Consider the following 22052-nt stretch of genomic DNA (forward strand, 5'->3'; position numbering starts at 1 on the left):
ACTGGCCCATGTATTGCCATTTGGCTTGGAGGAAAAAGTCTGTGTGCTTATTCTTGAAGTAAGATATAATAAAGTTTCCAAAGGAACTGAAATAATGTTTTCTGTGATCTGGAGGCATAGTCGATGGACCTGCCAAAATGTTAGATTGAATTCTTGTATCTTGTCTCGCATTACAGGATGCATTCTGGGACATTTGAGAATTTATGAACACAAATTAGGTTCTGGATGCAGCCACTTATCAGGACTGAGTTGTGGGGTCATGCAACTGACATTTGGCAAGGGAAGGGGAGGACTACCACCAGATCTCATGAGAGAGCCTTCACAGATCTCACAGCTGGGCAGCACCATAGCCTTTAAAGGCCAGCAGCATGGGCAGAAAAAGGATTCATCAGGGACCAAACGTTCCTTGAGTTTTTTCCTACCTGCTGGCACTGTTCATTTGGAGGCAATATTTTACAAACAGGAGGGTGTGTTTTTGGTGCAACAACCAGGTCAGTGTAAGAGTGATCAACAAGCAATTTTCACACTCTGAGCATGGGAGAAAGTCATGGTGCTGGTAAGGGAATTTGTACTGCTATGCTTGGAGACTAACATCTCCTTGTCAGTGTGTCATGTTTCAGGGATAGACAACAACTTCACTGACGTACTGTGTTGCTTTCAGGAGGACAGATTCTTTGCATTGGCATGGCAGGTGGCCAGTGACCCGAAACCATTCCCAGAGGCTGTGTGAGATCTTGGGGCAAAGACATCATGCTGTGAGTATTAAATTCAATTGTACCGTCCACTTTTCTGTCTCATACAACTACTGGTGAGGCTTTTTGGGAGTTTTCCAAACCCAACATTTTCCTGGAGCTTGGATAACTTCAGAGGCTTTAGTCCTTTGTTACTTGGCCCATGTACGGAGACAGAACATGGGTCCCAAAATGCTGACTCTGCATTGGATGCCTATAGCCTTTAAAAAAAAAAAAAAAAAAAGCTCAAGGTTTCCCAGACCCATGCAACTCATTCAGGACCTACCTGATGTTGGAAGATTGGAGGCATCAGGCCAGGCCACAGCAGGATATGAGAAGGTCCATCACATACCCCATCCTCCTGGTTATCATAGCTGATCAAACCAATACAGTGTGCTGGTCCAAATCTGAAACCTGCCTTTTTAAGGCAGCCTTTTCACTTGTCTTCTATGGAGTCTTGAGAGTTGGGGGATTTATAGCTACATCTAAACAGGACAAGTCAGACAGGGCTTGGCACCCGCGGGACATATAATTTGGCTCCAATTGAGCTAAAGCTCTGTCGCTCAAAAACAGACCAGAGAGCAAGAGGGATGACCCTGTCACTTTGGGCACCCCCTGCTAGTGTCCCTGCCCTATCCAGAATTATATGAAGAATCTGCAAAATTACATGAAGGAACACCCTCGCACAGAGAGCCAGTTCTTCATACACAAGGATTCCTCACTTCTTTTCCTCCAAAGAACTCAAGGTGGTGTACATGGTTCTCCCCCTCCTTGTTTAATCCCCACAACCACCCTGTGCGGTAGGTTAGGCTGAGAGACTGTAACTGGCCCATGGCCACCCAATTTGCTGGTGCCATGAGGGCCTGCTTAATGTGGCTGGGTTTGACCCCAAGGGAATATAGCACCCATTCTTTCTGAACAGGAGCAGCAGCACCGGCAGCGGAATGGGGATTGCAGGACCAATGCATTAGGGCCATCGGGCACTGGTGATCTGGGGCTTTCAAAGGGGCAGATTCAACACAGCATGACTAATATTCAATATTTACATTTTATTTCCTAGGCCTTACGAATTGTGTGGATTTGTGGGTTGAGCATATCATCGTGCAAGGCATGATGTGGGGCATGCACATTGATTCTTGTGAGCTAGATGGCCAGATGGGGCATGAGATGGCACAAGCAGACTCCTGCTGTAATGGAGCAAGCCAGATGCTGTGGTCCTCCTGACCTACTGATCCTGCACTTGGGAAAGAATGGTTTCTGCTCCAGGGAGGGATGAAAAGATGTGTCAGTTTCAGTTCTCTCCGTTTCTCATTTTTCTAGTCTTAAATTCTCCTGATTTCTGCAGCAATTTGTGGATTACATTTTTAAAACTCCTCGTGAACATTCTCCAGCATTTTAGTGCGAATTTCTCCTAATAAACACATTTTTTGTAGGCAGCTTTGACTAGTGTACACATTTTTGCAAGCCATTTCTTGTCAAATAATGCATTTTTGCATGTTATTTTCACTCATATATTCATTTTATGCACCCTTTCTGTAATGTATGCATTTTTTGTAAACATTGATTGGAGAACTGCATCACAAAATTCAGATATGTGTGAAGTGTGAAGGCTGTGTTTTAGTTCTCATATTGTTTCAGAAATTGCAAATTTAATAGATTCAGCTTGAAATGCGAATTGAAATTCTCACCTAACCCTAATTGCAGGATGGGCCCCAATTTGCTGGTAGCAGCAAAGGCCAACTTGGCCTGTTTGGGGGAAGTGGTCCCAAGTTTGACCATTGGATGGTTGGGGTGGCTCCAGAGGCAATCCTGGTGTGGTGCTAGGAACCCTGACAGAGTAGATAACACCTGTTGATAAGTCAGCAAAACATTTGCACAGTTTATGAAGGACAGAGGGGGACTCGTAATCTGTCATCCATCCATAAGGCCCAGTCGGGTGGACCTCTTCTGCCCAGATGGTGTCCATCAATCTGAGACTGGCAATGACATTTGGATAGAAAATCTGAGGGCCTTTTTGCTTGAGTGATTGCAGCAGCAGGGGGTTGGTGGTGAGTGACCTGCTTCATGGCCCCTCTTGTGGCAGAATTGGCATTAGGCGGGATAATTAACATAAGGGAGACCCCCATAAGTGGTCCAGGGATGGCACCCAGAATATGGCCTGAGCTCAGGGGGGAAGATCTGGTACTTCATAGCTCCAGTTACCAGTGGGATTACAGTTGCCTGGCATGCACCACACTGGGTCCATTTTACACTGGCCAATTCCCAAGGGTGCTCCTCAGTAGTCATTCTCAGGCAGTTGTCAAACAACAGTCATGTTGCCTGAAGAGATGTCAATCCTGCACCCAATGCCATGCCAACTTCACTTACCTGCTGTAGTCAATAAAGTTGTGGCTTTTTTCAACCCATACCTGACTTTCAGTCTATAATTCCCATATCTCTCCCAGAGGAGTAGCATAATGTGAATACCCTCACAACCACAAGAAAGCCATCTCTTGCCTAAAAAATGTCTGAACATCTTTGACCAAGACTGCAGTTCTTTACACACTTATCTGAAAGTAAGTTCCATTGAACTCAGTACAACATATTTCTGAGTAGAAGATTATGCTGCATAGGATTACACTGCAAGGGCCAATACACATACATACCATTATCTGCTTTCCATAGTACAGGTGATGCTACACACACACACACACACACACACAATTTCACCCACATAAGATATATGTGTGATACATGTACCACTTATGTGCATAGCCTTATTCTCATGTTGTTTTCCCCAACCCTTTTATTTGAGGTGACAGAATCGCACAAAGTGGGCCTCTGCCTCTCTACACTCAGTCTAACATAGTGAGTGGATTCATTGATGGACAGCATCATTGGAAAAACCGGCATTGCTTTGTAGCCCCATTGCTGTGGTGCAAACATGGCATCTTTTCATCCTTATTTACAAGGTAATGAGATTAGTTCTAATTGAATAAGGACTGTATTATTCGAAAGATACATATCTTAAAATGAAGTGGGTCTCTCTATGGGGAGATAGGCAGTAGGGAGGCATCAATTCCTTCCAGCTCAGATTATTTTTCTTTCCTTGACTAAACCACGAGGGTTCATTTGCACTCATTTCCCATGCAGGACGCAGGATGAGTTATATCCCAAAACTTTTCGTTGGGAGTTAATCACAGTGACTCCTAATATTTTTTTGCTTTCTTTGGGGCCTTTCCTCCTAGGATCTAAAAGGATATGGTCCCCTTTGATTTGTATGCTACTTAATGTAGAACTATAGAGAATACTTAGGAGTTACCTTTACTCCTGTGGATAGTTAAAATCTCATGCTCTGCATAATAACAATCTATCCTAAGAAAGAGGCTAGACACTTGGCAATATTTGGGAAGATGTGCAGCCTGATCCTAAACATGTTTATTCAGAAGGCCTTCTGTGTTCAGTGGAGTTTATTTCTATGTAAGCATTTAGAGGATTGCAGCCTTGGATAATATTTCTTGACTTCAGTAGGTTCGCTAAGAACTGTTTCATACATATATCCTTCAGCCGGTGGACCACTTCAGACATCTTGAGGGCCTCTCTGTCACTACCCCAAAAATCCCTTACTGGACAAATGAATAATAATAAACAGTGGGAAAGCTATTTGCTCAGGGAGGCGAGGGAGCTGCCTAGCTCTTAGCAGAACATAGCTCTGCAGCTCAGTAGGTGGCTCTGCAAAGAAACACCTCTGGGCATGCTCAGAATTGAGGAATGATTCTGATTCGACTTACTAGAGTTTCAAAGCCAATTCCCACCACCACCACCAGTATGCAAACACGAGCTTGAAGCCTTGACTCTCCTTAAAATAACAGGCCAAATTAAACCAAATAGGTTACATAGGCACAGGTTTTGCTTAAAATGGGATGGCAAATCCTAAATCACAGAGTCTGGAGGAAAACACAAACATCATCTAAACCTGCATTTTGTTTTCCCCAAATGTAAATCAGGGCCAAGCAGAATTAAAACAGCATGACAGGGGAGGGGATTTTGAGTTCATGGGGGGTCGGAATTCATGAGATCTGGGGGGGGGATAGGAATTTCCTCCATACTTTCTATGTTAAAAATGCCCTGTAATATGCCAAGCGTGTGTGGCAACACCATAGAGAAGATCCCAGGAGGAGAAATCCAAGAGAAAGCAAAAACCCTATTCAAAATTACTATTGGGAGTCTCTGTTGTAACCCTCAATGCAGGGGTTTGGGACACAGTCTATACTGCTTCCTGTGTGAAAACTGGTATGTTAACATAGGAATATACATGTGGTTTGTTTATATGTAAAACACCTTGGGTCCCATGATGGTATGAGCTCAAAATAGGGTCACTGCTATCATGGGAACTGGCATATTTACATACATGGTGTGCATATGAAAGCACTGGTTCACACACTTGACATCTCAGTGCAAGCTCAGTCTGGCCAGAAACTCAACAGCCCTGTGATCTCTTGGTGTGGCTACCATATGGCTGAACTCGATCACTGCATCATCAATAAACTAATTAGTCTGCAATTCGCAGTTGAATGTGTGAACTGCTGAAAAGCATTATTGCAATCATCAAGCAATGGATATACATGATTCACCCTAAGAGAAAAGCCTTGATGCAGCATGGGTAATGTGTAGGATTATCAGGTCTCTGTTTTTCACCCGGAGATTGTGGTTTTTGGGGGTCCTTTCTGGTTCTCCAGGTAAATCATCTTAATCTCTGGACTCTCAGCTTTCATTTTTAAAAAATTAATTTTCTAGGTGGTCTGATTCAAGAGATATACACCAAAACATCAGCTGCCCCCCAACTTCTCTTAGAAGCCAGCAGCTCTAATCCCCACCCTTTCAGGTTTTTAGTCTGAACGTGAAGTCAGGGTTGTGATTGACAAGAGATTTGCTGACCTCCAGGCAAGAGCTAGAACCCATTGCAAATCTTGAAAATAGTTTCCTTTTCCTGTTTGTCTGTACATCAGAAGTTGAGTGAATGTATAATATCTTTTATTTTTCTAATTATAAGGGGTCAAACAAGTTTAAATTTTACTGGGCTGTTGAAGAGGGCAGTTTGTCTAATTCATAGCCTGTTTTGAAAACTTTCCCAATATGACATTTTAATCCATTTTCCACTTTTCTGGGAGTAAAGCTGCAATGCTAATCCCACATACCCCATTGAATTCAGTAGGGCTCACTTTTGAGTAGACACAATTTAGATTGTGCTATAAATTGATGTGACTTTTGAGTGAACATAGCAAAGTATTGTGCTGTACATCTTTCTCTCCCCCTCCAATCCTTTTCTAAAAAAGCAAGTAAGCAGGGCTTACTTAGAGGGCTTTTTCTATAGTGGCCCCCACCCTGTGGAACTCTCTCCCAAATGATCTCTGCCATGCCCCTTCTATGATGAGCTTCTGCCGGGCCTTGAAGACCTGGCTCTTCAGGCAGGCTTTTGGGGTGGGTTAGGTTTTTACTGTTATGGTTTTAAATTTTAACGTTTTAATGTATTGTTTTTTATCTTGTACGTTGCCCAGAGTGGCTGGACAACCAGCCAGATGGGCGACTAATAAATCTAATAAATAAATAAATAAATTAGAATAAAAATGTATTACCCACCCAAAGGTCAATGCTTTTATTTGGTAGGAAACTATTACTGATTAAAAAAAAAAGTCTTCTGCAATGACCTACTGGCTTTGCCAATAAACTATTATATAGGGTGTATGTATTTTTACATCTCCAGTGTGTGTGTGTATGGAATCTTTCCGACAACCCATTGAGGTAGGGTTGGAAACCAAGGCAGCTGATAACAACAAATAAATCCATTTAAAATCTAATAACCATAAAACAAGTGTAAAACAATTGCAAAATATCTTGAAGTGGCATGATTCTGAATTTTGGGTTGGGTGAGTGAAGTTCCTTATCATTCGAGGTTGCAGTCCTGTACATGCTTCCATGTTTGAACACCCTGAATACATTGGGACTTGCTTTTGAGTAAACATGCATAGGATTTCACTATAAATATCTTTACAGGTTGTGTAAATAATAAACATCTTTGGCATGCATGCTTGTATAAATATTTCTTTATATTATGTCTCAATATTTATCTGATTTCACACTATGGTTGTAAATTATTATTTCCTCTACATTTTAAGCATGCTCTTCTTACTTGGGGTGGTCATGGTCTGCCTCTGTTGTTTTCACCCTGAGGGGCAGATAAGGCTGAGAGATAGTGAGTAGCCCATGGTCACCAAGTAAACTTCATAGCTGATTTTCATTTTAAAAAATAATTAAAATGATTTATACGCAGGGAAAGTTTATGAAGTAATACTGATTCACATAATACATTTAAAGCACATCCAACTTGCATTTAAAGTGCATGAATTCCCCCAAAGAATCCTGGGAAGTGTAGTTTCCCCTCACAGTTATGGTTCCCACCACCCTTACCAAACTACAGTTCCCATGATTCTGTGGGGATTCATGTGCTTCAAATGTATGTTGAATGTGCTTTAAATGCATGGTGTGGATCTGCCCTAGGTATGTTGTACATTCATTAGTGAATTGAAAGAGCAATTTTAAAAGATACTTTTTTAAACAGTGGAAGGGCTGCAGCTCTGTGGTAGGGCACATGCTTTGCATGCAAAGGCCCAAAATCCAATTTCTAGAAAACATTATTGCCTGGAGTCCTGGAGAGCCAGTGCTAATCCATGTCATCAGTACTGAGCTAAATAATACCAAATGGCCTGAGTTGGTATAAGGCAGATTCCTTTGCTCCTAAAAGGGGAAAGAGACCCAAGGACTACAGTGACTCTAAGACTCTGAAATTTGTTTATGTATTTTACTTACAACATTTATATACCTCTTTATTGTTTTTTTTAAACCCTCAAGGTGGTTTACAGAAGGAATTAAAACAATAAAATAAAATGGTCCCAGGCTATGGTCTGAAGGTGCATAAGGTCAGCCCCTAAGCAGGGTCAGGTCTGGTCAATGTCTGGATGGGAGACTGCCTGGGAACCATATGTAAGTTGCCTTGGGTTTCTACCATGAAAAGAATGGTGGGGTATAAATGTAATAAATAATAAATAAATAAATGTATTGGCAAAACCAGTTAAAGACAGGTAATCAAAAACATTCAAAATAATAAATGAGTTAAAAACAGATAAAGAGCATAGTAACTTCTACATGCCTGGCTAGGCTTGCCCGTTTTTAGTAGCTGTTGAAAATAGTACAATGAAGGCACCTGCCTCATGTCAATAGGCAGAGAGTTCCAAAGTGTAAGTGCAGCATGTGGTAATGAATCAATATCTTATAAGAGCAGAACAAGTACTATGTGGCATCTCTAGCATGGAAAACACACCTTGAACTTGGCCTGGTAGCAAATCAGCAACCAGTGCAGATTTCAGAGCAGAGATATTATGTGCTGACAGGGTCTCAGTGTCAGCAATTGTGCTGCAGCATTCTGCACTGATTGTAGCCCCTGGGTCAGGTTGTGCTGCATGGGGATTTCTGTAACCTCGGCTGACTGGCTGCCAGGTATTTTTAGTTTTGGTTTTTGACTGACTGACTGGTTGCAGGATGCTGAGTTTTCTGCCTTACTCATAGGGATCTTGTTGTGGTTGATATGGTATTGCATTTAGGGAATCATCAGTGGCTTTTGTTTTTATTTTCTATTTACATTTCATTTACCTCTGACCTCACTCCCTTATATCCATAGAAGCAACAACAGTGATTCCATGTGCTCAACCAAATAGTAGTAAAAGAGAATTCACATTCTGGGAAGTGTTGCTGCAATTGTTGTTCCCAAGTTGCTGCCTGTGAATGTAGACCAAACAATGTGTGTTTTCTCTCTGTCAGTTATTACTCATTGGAATTGGATTGGCTGTCAAAGTGGGTTTATAGCAGTCCACAGGGTAGCCAGAAAAGGGTAGAGAATCTTCTTAACTCTTACTCATTTGTCAGATCTCTTTCTGATTTAAAGGGTCAAGTCTGTAAAGAAGTTTCAAGCAGCCACATTAAAAGGCAGGCAGGGCATTCCAGGCAGGGGGTTGCCAACCCTGCTTTGATATGGATGTCTTTGCAGAGGATCCCTAGTCAAGCCTTACCAACAGCACAACCCTAACTAACAATATCTACTCAGAAGTAAATCCTATTGAATTCTATGGGGGTTAGTCCCTTATTAAGTGTGTTTAGAATTGCAGTCTTCAGGGGCATCCATTTTTACTCCTGAGTTCTCCCATCTAATATTATTATTATTATTATCTTTATTTATACCCCGCCCTTTTTCCAAACTAGAACTCAAGGCGGCTTCCAGATAAAAACAAGTACACATCATTAAGAACCTATAAAAATATAAAACATATAAACATATAAAATCAGCATTAAAACAGGATTAAACTATTAAGATGTTAAAACCAATTAACATCTCCACAACACACCCTTCTTTCTAACAATGGCCTTCTGGTGACTGGCCTGGCCAGAGGGCACTTAAACCCTTCTTGCCAGAATAGGCCAGATTAAATGTTCCCTACCCAGGTTCCCTAAACAGGTGAGAAGGAATAATCCCGTTACTTCAACTGGACCTGGAAACACCCTCATTTAGCTAAGATTTCTATCTTAATTTCCAATCAGATCTTTTTTTGTTTGAGTGATATGCTTCAAGCAACTGTGGTTAATGCTTAACATATCATGTTTAACCACATCACTAGGGCCCACTCCATTACATCATTTGGGCCCACCCCTGAAATCTCAGGGCTTCTGACCTGGCAAGCCTAGATGTGTGTGTGGCAGCAGCCATTGTGTGCACAAGGTCAATACAGATGCATCTATGCAGCCTTATTACAATGCTCATCTGGGCCTGATTAGTTGAACTGATTAGTTGAGTCTTTTGATATATCTCCACACAAAGGCTAGTTTAAGTGCATCTAGATGCTCAGAACCTGATTTGGACTGGGGGTCAAATTTGAGAACTACAGTTCTAAGGAGATGAATAGCATAGGCACGTTTGTCTTGATAAAAAAGAAAGCATTTTTAGTCAGTTACTAGAAGTCATTACATTACATCTCCATTTTAAGCCAACATTTGTCTCTTTGATGCTTTGTGCCTGTAACATATATTCTTTATATGAATCATGCTTCTTTTTAAATGCCATCCCTTTTGCTTGGAAGAAATATTTTGTAATTACAGTCTCTCCAAACACACTAGCATAAAGCAAAGAGAGGAAACATCCCCAATTCTATCAGCGCTAGTGTTATTTTAGGCAGGCTGTCATTTATGTTTTCTAAAGTGGATTTTGTTCGTGCAGTCAGGAACATTGCTTAGTGCAGAATTAATTAATCATTATAAATACAAAACCTGCAGTATCAGCTCCTGCATTCAGGAAGGTTTCAAGAGGCAAGGTTGAAGAAGTCAATAGGCTGCTGTGGGGAATCATTTTTTTCTCCATCAGATACAAGGACAATTAAATTATGCACTTAATCTTTACAGGGACACTTATTTCAAGTATCATTGGCAAATATATATATATATTAGAAAAGGATGCCTTGCTTGAAATGAATGTTTCTAACAACACATTACTATAAAGAAAAATGTGACATTAAACATGAGTGGTAGTGGAAATATCGGAAAAATTAGATGTACCAGAATCCCAGCTAAATTAAGTTTAAACTTTACTTAATCTCTTCACAGTAGCCTTGTGCAATCTCCGGCCATTTCAGACCCAGGCCCCATGTTTTGACCCCAATCTGCAATCTGGGATCCAGCTTGCTTCCACATTTAGCCCTTTTGTCTGGAATTACCATCCTTTTTTCACTCTGTTTTCAAAAATTGATCATCCAGATGTCACTGTTGTCTCTTGAGTGATTTTTAATTTTTTTTCAGTGAAATGAAATTGTAACACTGTCTAATGTGAACAGCTAAAGAGCTATTGAACTTTAATTAAGGGTTCCTTGCCTTTAATCAAACACTTCCTGTTGATAGATTCAGCCTGTTGCTTATTGCTTTCCGATGAGCAGGGCTGGGGAAAACCATGGTTATCATGTTAATAGCCCCTGTCTTGAATAGCCTCTCCTAATTGTCCCAGTGTCTGTTTCTGTGCCCTTGAGAGAGGGGCTATAATGACTTCTTTCCTCTTTTCTGTTTTAAAGATGAAATAGCACTATTTTGCTATAATAAATGAAAAGAAAAATTAGATGAAACCAGTAACTTAGGACATCCCCCTGCAGGAGCAGAAACAGACATTGGAACAATTAAGAAAAGCTATTGAAGGGCTCAGTGCTTGGGGCTATTCACCACAAATCCATCTGTGCTCATTGGGAAGCAATACAATGGGCTAATCCTAAAAAGAGGAAACTTTCAAATAATGTTGCCTGAAACCTTTGCTGAATTCATGTGAGTAAACATTGCAGGGGTATTTTGGCCATGGTAAAGGGTGTTATTAATTAGCATACTTGTGCTGAATCTCCATTTTAATGCCACTTCTAGGTAAATGTAGAAGAACAATGCCTTGGGAGCAGTAAAGGACTCTAGTGTGGAAGCAACCTCAGTTATATTTTCTCTTTTCACCTTTTCTCTTTCTGCCTCTGTTTTTCTTGGGGCAGACATAGTAGTTTCAGTAATTCCTTCTTCCTAGGCAACCTTGAGAGTTGTAGTTCTATTGAGTGGTGGCAGCAGAAGTCACTAAAAGAGATTCCTTAGCATTCTACCAAACTAAAATTATCAGAATATTTTTTTTTTGGAGGGGGGAACTGCGGGAGGTACTTGAAAATTAAGGGTGACATCCAATGCCTTTGCTCTGTTACAGCAAGGATTTTACACTTGGAACTTCCCCTCCCTCTCCAAATCCACTCTGGAGGGTTGGGGGGAACCGCAGAACAGATTTAGGGGGTGTGGGGGGAAGGAGAAGGGGAAAGTTCCATTATGCAAGCATAAATCATTGCACTAACAAAATGAGTGACTTAGCACTACTTTGGACATAAGCCTAAACCTGCATACAACCAACATAAACTTGTACTTCCACTGTCTCCTCCATCTCCATATTTATGCTTTTTTAAAAATCTTGTGGTCTTGCTGCAGCAACATACCTCAAGTGGCCCACTTGTGACACACTCACGGCTTATAAAAACAAAACTCCGTGACACAGATGTGTGTTTTTTAAAAAAATGAACATAGCTATTCCCTGCCAAACAGTTGGTCAATGAGATTTTAGCTTTTAAATAAAGGGCTCTGTGTAAACAGACTGGGCTTCACCACATGCATTTCAATGGATTTGGGCAATGATGTAAAAATCTTGAATTTTCTACACCTGTACCTAAAAGGTAATGCCTACATCGGCTAGAATGTATATTTGATTTGCAGGTAGTTTTGCCATGTTCAGAAGATATTCCATCTTAGAATTCATTGGATTTTTGGAGAAAGTCTCTGCCCATGTGAGAATATGCTCATGTGGGAATATGCAACCTCATACATTTCCCCACCAACTTGATTCCTTCATACACATATCCATGAAGTACTATACAGGTCATGTCATGGGGAAAGTGCTCCTATACAACAGTGGGTAAGCATGAATTGGCCCTAAATGACACCTGGCCATTACCAACATTCGGGATTTCAACCGAGAAGCTATAATATATATATAAACTGTTACATGTTTTACCAAGTGTGTATTTCCTAATGAGCAGTACCTATGAAGTATGGGATAGGACAAAGAATTTCTGAAACAGTTGCACAGGATCTCTTATATCTGCATAGAGACATGCAGAGGCCCCTTGACACATTTCACTGAATTTGTTAAAGCTATTTGGTTCCCTCAAAATTCCTCAGATGCTTATCCTGAACAGGAATGTCCAAATTACCACTTTAGGTGAAATCTGGTACCCAGCCAGGCCTTATCAGTGTTACCCACCATGAGCTGAACTTCGTCGTAAACAGAACATCCAGTATTGGCAAGAGGCAGGCAACACCCCCAGCACAGCTTGACTAACAACCTGCATTAATGTTTCATTGAGACCCAGCTATTGACGTGCAGAATCCTCCGGTCTTACTGACGCACTTTTGGCCTCCATTGAAATCCATGTTGTGCTTCTCTCATGCAGAAACCTGCCAATTTGCCTTGAAATGTAAACGTTACATTTCACCCTTTCTTTCCTTGTGCTTTCTGCAATTTGATGATTGCCTTGGAGCACACTGAATGGAGAAGGTGTAGTTCCTTGCTATGTTTCGAGTGCTGAAAGGTACAGTTCTGCCCATGTAACACATAGCATTAATTATGTAAGCTTCCTCAGTTTTATAGTTTATTGTAAAAGAGATTATTTTATGATTTGTATTACTACAATTATGTTTCTAATCGGGTTTTAATTGATTTTGAATCCAATTAAAAATCCCTATTTTAAAGCGCACCTCAGCTGCTGCCACTTGAAACTGTGCCAGATTGACAGGCTGTTAACTCATCATGTCACCATTTCAATGTGCCGGCTGTAGGGATTTGGAAGTGGCCTCTGTTTAATGTATTCCCTCAATTATTTTAATGGGTTTTCTTTAATGGTGTTAAAATCTTAAATATGCACACTACAGACCTGATTGGCAAATATGCTTCTGCAGTTACACTGTTGTACTTTGTCTGTCTTTAGGGTTACAAAAAAATTATACCCAATCCTATGAAAAATGTACATTTTTCAAACTATGTGTAGTTGTGGGATGCTCTAACCCAGGGCAGACAACTGTGGCCTTCCAGATGTTGCTGGATTAAAATTCCCAACATCCCTGATCATTGGCCATGCTAGGTAGTGCTGATGGGAGCTTGGAGTCCAATGTCTGGAGGGCCACAGATTCCTCATCCCTGCTCTAACCTGAAACGCCATGGCAATCCATGCAGGTTTGGACACTTCTGGACACTAGAATTTCAGAGACATAATCATGATAGATATTGACAGGTTGGTAAACCACATGCCCACTCAGTAGGACAGTTCATATGTGTACCCAGCTGATAATCCTCTGCCATGTCCCATCCACAATTAATAATGTGTGGTACACACATTCTATGAGGATTGCATCCAGTCCGTGAAATATTTCTTCCTTTTTTTTGGAAAGGTATGCAAAGTGTGAATTTAGGTCATGTGTTCTCTTGTCTCCATGCAGAGTACCTGCATCACTCCGTAGAGTAGGTGCAGAGTGAAGAGTGACATTGTGGGAAGAGGATTACTGGCCAGGTGAGTCTTGATTTCTAACTCTTTGTGATTAGGTGGCAAAGAGGAACTTGTCTTCTGTTAAGGGGGAAAGGACTGCATGTGAAACGTAAACGGCTTTGAGAAGGGGGTTAGCACCACAGATTGGTGCAGAAAGCTAGCTCTAAAACGCTGGAGAATTTTCATGAGGATAAAAAAAAAGTAGCAGATTGCTGCAGAAATGTGGAGAACTGAATTTGAGATTGGAAAAATGAGTTACTGAGAGAACCGAAACTGACAGGTCCTTCCATCTCTTCCATCTCTGGCCTCTGCCACTAGCCAGAGAAACAGTGGCTGCTGGTTCAGTCACAGCAATTTTATGCAAGCAAGACCACAAGCAAGGGCCTCAGTTGGTGATAAATGAATGTATGCAGCTCACCACATTGTTCTGGGTTTCTCAAACTGATCTCCCTTCTCTCCCTTCTCTATCTATTTTCCTTCTGTGGGGTAGTTAGGTAATTTTATACTTGGAATGGTCTTTTGCCCCCATCCCCTCTTTTGACAGTAATAACACATATCACTTTACTCACTCACTGTGGTCAGCCAGTCCTGCTGCAAATTGCTGCAGTACTGAATTTAAGATTGGAAAAATTAGGAAATGAGAGAACTGAAATTGACAGATCCTTCCATCCCTAGTTGGGGTATAGATAAGTAACCTCCAGTGTACCTGAAACCATAGGTTCCTATGCCTTATGGGTGTGCAGTGCACAGGGTTGTAATTGTCCAAGATTATGGGAGGTCTTAGACCCCTTACTTTTTTGGGGTCCAGATCCCAACAGGGTCCCTAGGTATCCAGCATCCTACAAGCCAATAAGAGTGAAAGGAGGTGAGTCAGCCCTTAAGAAGACTCTTCTCATTAGCTAACACACTCCCCTTTCATGTTGATTGGCTCCTAGGGACATCTGCTGTTATGGGAGAAGGTGTGGGAAGGACTGAGGACAATGATGGAGAGCACGCAAGCTAGTGATGGAGTTTGCAGAGGAGAAGGGTGGACACAGCCAGGCTGATGGTAGACATGGAAAAGTGGAAAAGGAGAGAGGGGGAAAGATAACTTGGACTGAATGGGGATCTCTCTCTCTGTCTCTCTCTGCTGCACCTCATGCAGTTTGTTTGTAAACAAGGATCTTATTCTCAACCTAGCAGCCAAAAAAGCACGTGGGGGGGAATGTGTGGTTTTGTTCCAGCCCAAAGCCAAGTGTAGGGGAGGAGAAAAAGGAGACCAAAAATAGATGGGGAAGGGGAGAGAGAAAGTGTGTGCGTGTGATGGTGTTTCAGCGTTTAATGATGTTTTATATGTGTGTGTGTCATGCATGATAAGGTGAATGCAAATGAATATGGCTAAGAATGTGTGTCTGTGTGTGTGTGTGGTGCAGCCAACACCAAAGGTTAGGATCAGGAATTTTGATGCTTGCATCTCCTCCTACAACTCCTAAGCTCTGCCCAAATACAGTTACTCTGAGTCTTAGTATGGCAGCTAAGAAGGGAAATTCAGCAAAGCATGATGATAATTGAAAAATTGCCTGAATGGGCTAAAATCTCTGTTTTATTAACATTCTACCTTATTCATAGGGTCGCCATAAGTCGGGGTCGACTTGAAGGCAGTCCATTTCCATTTTCAGGTATGTGTGGGAGGAGGAGGGGTGACACAAGGAAAGAAGGGGTGGAAATATCTCTTTGTACCTTCCAGAGGGTGGCAAAGTTAAAAAGCTTGCAAATATTTATCAAAACGAGTTCCTGGCCTGCTTAGAGAGTGTGAATTCCTTCATTTAAAAAACAGACTTTGCCTTAACCCAGCAGCAAACAGCCCCCAGAGAACGAGAGCGAGAGGAGAGAAAGAAATTGCACACAGCAGTTTTTTAAAAGTTTCTGTTTTTCTTTATTGCTGTAGGGCTTTCTGAGTCAGCTATGCAGGCCCCAATGAGTGTCAATTGCAAGCAAGCCTTTATTAGTTCCTCCTTCAAAAAGCCAAGACAAGTTGTGGAGAGTGAGAATTCTGTAACTGCAGAAGAAGAGACAGTGAATCCTGATGATAGCATCCCATCTACATCATCAGTTTGGTAGCAGCAGGAGACAAATGTGTAGATACTGAATTCAGTAACGCAAGCAATTATCTCTGACAGTGAGAAAGCAGAGTCAAATGGTGACGGTGACAGCAAAGCAGAAAGCAGTATGGTAATACCTCAGTTGACAAAGTAGAAGCACTCCTGGACATTATGTCTTTAACAGAAACTTTGTTCCTGGAGGATTTGTTTACTGAGATATTACTGTAATTCAAGCCTGGCCAGATTGTTCTATAATCTTAGAAATTTGTCTAATCTTAGAAGGGTGTGTGGCTGTGACTATCATGAAGGGACCTTGCACTTCTGAATTTGTCACTATACTATTGGCAGTGGATTCAGATCATTGAGTTGAAATGGAGTGCTTCAGAGGGATTCTGGGCTTGCCTGACGTGAAGTGGGATCTGTATGAGGTGCCCTGAATTGAAGTAGGGACATCCACCCCAAAGCTCCTTGTCTCATCTCATTGATTTAGATGCCAAACAAATGCTACAAGCAACTTGTTTGCTAAAGCAAAACTAATATCGTACCATATGAGGAAAACATCAGTCCTAGTAATTTGGGGAAGAGATGTTGAATTAAATAAATAACCTTCTTGTTCTTTTGCAAGTTCTCACTCTGTGGAGCAGAAACTTTATTTTAAAAGTTCTGGTTGAGAATCTGGAGTCAAGCTCCTCCTTCTGTCCAACCCAGTTTTTTGTGATTTGAGTCTTGTACTGCTCGCTTGTTTCTATGAATCAGTGGCTCCTACCCTTCCTTTAGAATAGTCTGAGGAGGTTGCTGAAGCATTTACTATCTCAAGTGTTTTTATTCAGCCACCGTCTGCCTTTTATTATTAAATTCTTGGTGCCTTTGTGTGTGCACGCTTTTTCACACACACACACCTTAGTCTGTCCCAAGTGATATTTTGATTTTATTGCCAAGCCAGACTGCCTTATGAAGTTGTTGTTCTTGTTGTTAAATTCGTATGCGTGCGTGTGTAGCTTTTTCAGACATACATTACACCCACATTACTGCCTGTTACTGCAGTGCTAACTGTTGTAAGCAGCAAAGCATCACACAATACACATTTTGTTGTCTATCATCATCCATTATTGTTACAATGTCACACTCCTGTTGTTTAAGATCCGTTCTTGTGACTGATCATGATGCAAACATTTGGTGCTAGCAGCAAACCATGTGGCGCCTTCACACGCACACTTTGAGGCTAGGGGCACTACTAGTAGGAGCATGTGGCAGAATGTTGACAGTGGATTCTAGCTGTGCCATCTGCCCACACTGCAGGGGGAAGCCGAGCAGGGGGAAGTTTCCAGGGCAGTACATCACTGGCAGCCTCATCATGCACCTGTGCAGACAGCATCAGTCCCTCTTGCTCAGGGAAGAGGCAGAGAAATCAGACAGGAAGGGCAAGAGGCATGCAGCACAAAGCAAGAGTGAGAAGTCTCCATCCTCAACCTCCCCTCCCCCCCCCAAAGCAGAAGCAACTACGGCTGGAGACCATGCCGGATTTGAGGTGCAAGGAGTGTGTAAGTCCATGAGATGGAATTTTCCAACACTCGCACTAACCTACCCCTCAAATCAAAACACTTTGCTTGCTGCCCTTTGTGTAGTACCACCTAAGGGCATCTACCTGATGACATTGAATCAGTGCCCACAAACAAAGCCACAGAGAGGAAAGCAAATCCCTTTTAATTTCCCCCTCCCAATCAACCTTAAAGGTGCCTAGCAGAAAAATCCTTGGACATGTTTGTCTGAAATTTGGCATATTTCTTGTCTAGGGACATCTATCTCATGTCTGCTACTTTCAGACCAATTGCCCACAAAATTCTAGGGGAGTTTAAGCAATTCCTTTTTTTATCCATCCCAAAATGGTAAAGGCTGCCTTTGTGGAAAACCCACTGTTGTTATCATTCTGAAATTTGGCAAGATTCTTCCCCTCAGAAGGGGCAAATTTCATCCATGTTTGCAAAAAAAAAAGTTATTGATGGTTCATTTTTATAAAAGAAACAAACTTTAAATGTGCCCGGCAGGAAAAGCTCGGGGCCTATTGCCTGTACTTTGGCAGGGTTAATTCACTCTCAGAGGGCTACCAAACCTGCAAATTTCATCCACTTTTGTCAAAAGGATAAAAACTTATAGCTGTTATTTAAATTCACAGTTGTGAACCAGGCCAGAGGAGAGGGGCCAAAGCCTCATTTCTTCTGAAGTGGACTTATTCTTGGACCCTCAGCTGAACTGGGCGTCCTCTGAAGTGGTTTGGACTAATGAATTCTGTTTTCCAAAACACCAAAACTTTTGATCAGTGCACACCACTAATATGCACCTATGACCTCCTCAGTGCACTGTGCGTAAGCCTTGGAGTGTGCTGCTGAAATAAAGCAGAATCATAAAGTCCTCTTTAAGTGTTATGAGTAAAAGCAACACACTGCCCTGAGTAGCCCCAGCCCCAACATTGTTTGGCTGTGTAATCTCTCGCCCACTGCCTGTGCACAGAGCTGTATATGTGAAGGACTCTTCCACAGACCTTTATGCTATATGTATGAATGCCAGGGTGAAGGGCTGCTGGTCTGAAGCTGGATCCCACAGAGCAAGGCAGCTCAGGGGTTGCAGGACCACAGATAGCTCTGAATGACCAACTTGCTCCAGCCAAGGTTGAGAGCAGCAGATTGAGCCTTTTTAAGCATCTAACTCCCAGACTACCTTTACCAGGCTTCCACGCCCTTGTGGATAACCTCAGGTCCTTAAAGGCCTGAAAAAGGGCAGTCCTCCTCTACTGCGTAGCCTCTTGCCCAGTGCACTCCCTGCACTGCTGGGCCAGTGAGGTACTGTGGGAGGCATTTGGTTCCTCAGGCTCAGGGGAAGGCACCCATGAGGATCTTGGCAACAACTCTACAGGCCCTGTTTGTGAAGGAAGTTCTTCTGGAGACTCCTGTCTGTCACTCTGGGGCTCAATTGTTTCCTGATGTCCTGCAGCAGGCTCAGAGCCCTGAACCTGGTCTGGCTCCTTAGCTGCAGTCTCTGCAGCCTCAGAGTACTGATTGCCGCTGGATCTCTGTGGTCATGACACCACTCAGTGCACACAGCATGAGGATTCGGGCTACCCAGCACAGCATCATTTGCGTGTTGCTTTTCTTCTAAGTATAATGCCTGAATAGTGCTTAAGATGTTCATGTGTTTGCTATTCTGAATTTCAAGAGTTAGTATTATTTAGTATATTTCTCTCTTTTTTATTATTAATGCTAATGGAAAAATTCAAAAGATATCCAGCTGATTTTAAAAAAATATGTCAGAAGTAGCCGTACGCAAGCCAGGTTCTAACAGATGAGAAATCTGGAGCTGTTTTAATTCCGGAGAGGAGGGAGAGAACAGCAGAGTCAAAGAAGGTTGGAGGAGACAGAAGGAAAACACAGGGAAGCAGAAGGCTCCTGATTGTTGCTTATCTCTGCTTAACCTCTCCTGTAGTGGTTTAGTGGGGGATTCAGGGGGAAGGTGGAGTGACAGTTAATTGAAGACCTTCTCCTGGTTATAGACTTCTTTCCCCAGGGAGGCTTGCCTGGTGCTGAGCACTGGCTGACATATCTTTTCAGTGCCAGATGAAGATCTTTTCAAAATTTCCCCACACCTTTTAGATTTGTTAGCTTTAAGTCTGTTTTAGGTCGGCATTCTCTCTCCTGTGTTTTAGTTTTTAATTTGGTTGGATTTTTAAAATGAAATTTTAAGTCTCTCTCTGTCTCTCTCTCTTTGTGAGCCATTCTGAGAATCCTTGTTAGATTGAAAAGTGGGTTGTAAAATACTCTAAAAGTAAATATTAAGGAGACATGAGATAAATAAGAGAAGGAGAAATGCATCCAGTGACTCTGCCATCCCCTGTAACCTCTGCTTGTCTCTGGGGTAGTTCCAGAATCCTCAGTCCTCAGTATTCCTAGCTGGACATTCTGGTTGGGGATAAGTGGGGATAAGTGTGCTAGGCTCAGCCTCACCCATTGCCATCCTCATTGCCTGCCACTCATGAAGGAAGGATGTGTGAAGTGGGGAGACACCTGTATTTACGGGGGCTCCCTGTGCAATTTAGAACCCAGCATTTGGTTCTACACAAGAGAACAACACCCGCACAAGACTAGAGTCTGCTTTTTTTTTAATGTGGAGAGTGTAATGTCTAGCTAAGTTCTGATTAATCTTTTTCAGCATTAAGAGAAAATCTCAAAATCATGCATGTCCCCCAAGTGTTAACTTTTGTGGTAGGCGGAGGCTGTCCACCTGAGAAAATTGCCATTTTCCATGGGATGTTTTGGCCTTTAAATGTAACGACGTGATCATCTCCAAACTAAACTCAGTTTATTGGTTGTTGAGTCAATCCTCACCGTTGAGCAATTTCTCTATGCAAATTTCAAAGCAACGTCATTTCAACACTTGTGGACTGTTTTTGATGGTAAATTGTGCTGCTCAAACCCATTAAAAGCCTTTCTCAAGTGCATCTGAAGCAATTTTTTATAATCTGATGAATGTCTTGGATTTATTATCTGTCCGTAAACACATTTAATTATGTGAAAGGTTGTGGGGGCACTATCTATCTAATTATCCATATTTTGCTATTAATAGCTATACAGACATATAAATAGGTATCCCATTCAACCAATGCGAAGTGCATATGACTCAACTAGAAACTGAATTACTGTTGTAACCTCCAATCATTTCCAGCACCGTCCTTTTTATTCTGTTTTGCCTCCCATTCATACTTGATCTAAAATTAGACTGGGAGTTATTTTGAGCAGCAGCTATTTATTTTTACATGTGCTGTGAAAAGAGCAGTGCACCGTCGGCTTCAAATTTCCACCCACTCTGCACAACGCCGAGTATTGCTCATCCAGCAAATCCAGCACTCTGCGTTAACAGGTGCAGAAAGGCATTTGGGATTGCATGACGTGCAAGTACAGGCACAAAAGCGTAGGCATAATTTTAAGTGTGCGAGGTTTAGATTTCCTTGCCGTTAATAACATACTTGTGAAGATTAGTTTCAATCCTCCATCACGTTTATTGTTGCAGCTAGGACTATGTGTAAAATGCATTTGCTCACATTCACTCCTTTTTGCCATTGTCTTTCCTATTCTCCCCACTTTCTGCCATAGTCTCTCAGAGTCCTTTCACACATTACATGATATGACATGATAGATGTTTGAAGTGTGCCTCTTTTAAAATGTAAATGAGACAAGCATATGCAGCCATTGCATACACTTGCTAGGGGCCAATGATTGTGTTGCTCTCTGTTGATAGTACACTCTGCATAATAAATGCAAGGGCCCCAAGATGTGATGTACAGATTCAACAGCAAACATGGAGGTGGGGATGGAGGAAGATGCTTTAGACTGAGTCAGACCATGGGTCCATCTAGCTGAGTACACTACCTGGCCGTGGCTCTTGAAGGTTTCAGGCAGGAGTCTTTCCTAACCTTATCTGGAGTTGATGGGGATGGAACTGAGTCCTTTTGCATGTGAAGCATGTCCTTTTCTACTGAGTGGGGGCTCTGTCCCAGCCATTGCTTCTGTGGCACAATTTGTTTTTCCTCCACTTGCCCCTTTTCCCATCCAGCATGCACACAATCTCAGTCACTGCCTCCCCCCAATCCTGGTCAAGTAGGTTTGTTTGTGCGTGCATGCATGCGTGTGAGTTGAAGAGGGAAAGTGGCTGGCAAGGGAATTAAGCAGCCTCTTCCCCTCATCATCTGTGTTCTAGAAATTGCATCCTGTATTCTGCCATTTTGGGTCAGTGAGGGCAGGCAGCCCATCATTTTTGTGCTTTGTAACACTTTGACACCACACCAAGAAACAGAACCCAGAAACTGTCTGGTTCTCAACTGTTCAAAAAAACTCAGTCCCAATGCTGGATAGCCGAGTGGCCACTGATAAGAACCCTATATGAAGCAATGTTTCTCTATCCAACACTATGTGGTTTACTTCAACACATACCGCATTGTGGTAGGTATGGCACATGACAAAATTTATTCTTGCATTGTACTACATTGTTATATCAAAAGAACAAATATTTCACAT

This window comes from Rhineura floridana, chromosome 9 (genome assembly GCF_030035675.1).
Source record: "Rhineura floridana isolate rRhiFlo1 chromosome 9, rRhiFlo1.hap2, whole genome shotgun sequence".
NCBI classification, from domain to species: domain Eukaryota; kingdom Metazoa; phylum Chordata; class Lepidosauria; order Squamata; family Rhineuridae; genus Rhineura; species Rhineura floridana.